Here is a 3,280-nt window from a genome sequence, read left to right on the forward strand (position 1 = left end):
CTAAGAATAAATTTAACCAAGGAGGTGAAAGACCTGTGCACTGAAATATATAAGACACTGATGAAAGAACTTAAAGAAGACACAAATAGAAAAATAGTCTGTGCTCTTGGATTGGAAGAATTAATATTGTTAAAATGTCCAACTATCCAAAGCAATCTACAGATTCAGTGCAATCCTTACAACGGCAATTTTCACAGAAATAGAACAATCCTAACATTTGTATGGAACCACAAAGACCCTAAATAGCCAAAGCAATCTTGAAAAAGAATAAAGCTGGAGGCATCATGCTTCCTGATTTCAAAATATATTATAAAACTAATAAAAACAGTATGGTATTGACATAAAAACAGACACATAGATCAGTGGAACAGAGTAGAAATTCCAGAAACACACACATATTTGGTCAATTAATTTATACCAAAGGAGCCAAGTATATACAGTGGGGAAAGGATGGTCTCTTCAAAATATGGTGTTGGGAAAACTGAACACATACAAAAGAATGAAACTGAATCACTATCTTCTACCATACACAAAAATCAACTCAAAATGGATTAAAGATTTGAGTGTAATACCTGAAAGCATAATGCTCCTAGAAGAAATCATAGCGAGTAAGCTCTTTGAAGTTGGTCTTGGCAATAATTTTTGGACTTGGTACCAAAAGCAAAGGCCGCAAAAGCAAAAATTCAAGAGACAACTTCAAACTAAAAAGCTTCTTCGTAACAAAGAAAACCACTAACAAAATGAAAGGCAACCTACTAAATAGGAGAGAATATTTCAAATCATATATCTGATAAGGGGGTTAATATCCAAAAGATATAAAGAACACAACTCATTAGGGCAAAAAACGATCCACTTAAAAATGGAACTGAGGCAGGGTGCACATCTGTGATGGCAAGGAGAAGACAACATTTGATGCTGGGACCCTCCTTCTTAGTACACACCATCTAATTTGGAGAGATCAGAAAAATCATGAATGCTGCATGGCCCTTCCTCTTTCCCAAATCGTGTTCATTGAAGAACAGGCAGCTGGAATTGGGAAAAGTGCCCAAATAGTGGTTCATCTTCACCCAGCTCCTTCTAACAAAGAACCTGGCCCATTCCAGAGTAGTAAGAACTCCTACATCAAGCTTTCCTTCAAAGAACACGGCCAGATTGAGTTTTACAGGCATTTATCAGAGGAAGTGACACAGAGAAGGTGGGAGAATATGCCAGTTTCCCAGTCGTTACAAGCAAATAGAGGACCCCAGCCAGGAAGAATAAGGGCTGTAGGAATTGTAGGTATTGAAAAGAAACTGACAAACATTTCTGAGGCCTTCGGAGACCTCAGTAAGCTAATGGTCAAGGCTAAGGGAATTGGTGGTGTTATCAAAATCCATCGCTAATAAGATTAAAGAGAAGCAAGGTGACATCACAGATGATGAGACCATCAGGTTTAAATCCTATTTACTGAGCATGGGAATAGCTAACCCGGTTACCAGGGAAACGTACGGCTCAGGCACACAGTACCACATGCAGCTGGCCAAACAGCTGGCTGGAATATTGCAGGCGCCTTTGGAGGAACGAGGGGGAATAAATGTCACTCACAGAGGTGTACTGTTTAGTAAACCGAGCTCGAGGAATGGAATTGCTCTCACCAGAAGATTTAGTGAATGCATGCAAGATGCTGGAAGCCCTGAAATTACCTCTCGGCCTCCGTGTGTTTGACAGCGGTGTCATGGTAATTGAACTTCAGTCCCACAAGGAGGAGTCAATGCTGGCCTCAGCCTTGGAGACGGTTTCAGAAAAGGGATCTCTAACATCAGAAGAGTTTGCTAAGCCTGTGGGAATGTCTGTCCTCCTGGCTAAAGAAAGGTTGCTTCTTGCTGAGATGATTCAGTGGAAGGCTTGCAGTTTTACCCAAATTTAATTATGACACAGAGCTAAGAGTTTTGTATTTGAAATAACTTGTTACCGGTATACTTGCCTCATGCAGAAGTTGTATGACATCGAGCTAAGGGTAAACCCTGATACACAGAATTTACTGGAACTTCGCAATATAATATAAAACGCTTTCAATTTCTATGTAAATATTATGATCCAGGAAGCCTATTTAGGATAAATATAGTAAAATATAGAAAGATGAATGCCAATATGAATTTGAAATCATGCTACAGTTGTATAGAAACCCTCAGAGTTTAACTTGAAATATGGTGGATTTTAACTTGATCTTCAAATCTGACCATTTTTTAAAGAAGAGGATTTAGTTCATGGGGGAAAAAAGAGAAAAGTTACATGTTTGAACAGGTTTGATTATTTTGGTGTGATGAAAATTCACCTGAATTATAAATGAGGTTTTTCTCTGCATTTAGTGTGCACATTTTGGGGAATTTTCATGCAACAACTTATACCTACAGTGTAGTTTAAGAACCTGACAACACTGGAGCAAGATATCCAACTGCAGGATATCATCTGAGGCTCTCCCTAAGGGCTTTTAGAAGCAGCCATAGGCATGTCTTCAGCAGACCAAATAAAGCTCCTTAAAAAGAGAGAGAGGGCTTCCCTGGTGGCACAGTGGTTAAGAATCTGCCTGCCAATGCAGAGGACACGGGTTCAAGCCCTGGTCTGGGAAGGTCCCACATGCTGTGGAGCAACTAAGCCCATGTGCCACAACTACTGAGCCTGTGTACCACAACTACTGAAGCCCGCATGTCCCAACTACTGAAGCCTGCACGCCTAGCGCAGTTGTGCTCCCCAACAAGAGAAGCCACCACAATGAAGCCCATGCACCGCAAGGAAGAGTAGCCCCCACTTGCCGCAACTAGAGAAAGCCTGCACACAGCAATGAAGGCCCAACGCAGCCATAAATAAATAAATTTTTTTAAAAAAAGATAGAATTTTATCTGACTTATGTATATATAATCTGACTAGTTTTTTTTTTTAAGTGATGATTTCATGGCTGGCATTTAAAGAATGCAACTATGTCATTTTGTTTTAAAAATGCTATGGATTTTGAAAGTGAATTAAAGAGCTATATAGACATGCCCAGAGATACGGTTACAGATTTGGGAAGTAGACGCTTCAGGATTTCCCTAGGATTGTTTTCTGGGTAGAGGGACCGGGAGAAACTTTAACACGCTCTACAGGAAACTTGGTGCTCTTGTACCTCAGAGCCAAGGATGGAAAATAGAGAGTGGGAACATAATATGTCTCCTTTTCCTTCCCTAAAGAAGGAGTTTCAGTGCTGAACTTTTTAAATCTTTCTATCATATTCTAGCAATATTTTTTTCCTTTACCCCACACA

General features: G+C 39.8%; 1 pseudogene across 1 annotated transcript; it reads left to right on the forward strand.

Annotated features, from left to right (window-relative positions):
- The first annotated feature begins 930 nt into the window (after nt 1-930).
- LOC309818730 (vacuolar protein-sorting-associated protein 36-like) lies at nt 931-1,923 on the forward strand (annotated as a pseudogene). Its single transcript has one exon. The product of its transcript is annotated as a vacuolar protein-sorting-associated protein 36-like (transcript).
- The last annotated feature ends 1,357 nt before the right edge of the window (nt 1,924-3,280 follow it).

Source organism: Grampus griseus (assembly GCF_964374135.1).
Source record: "Grampus griseus genome assembly, chromosome: 2".
Taxonomy (NCBI): domain Eukaryota; kingdom Metazoa; phylum Chordata; class Mammalia; order Artiodactyla; family Delphinidae; genus Grampus; species Grampus griseus.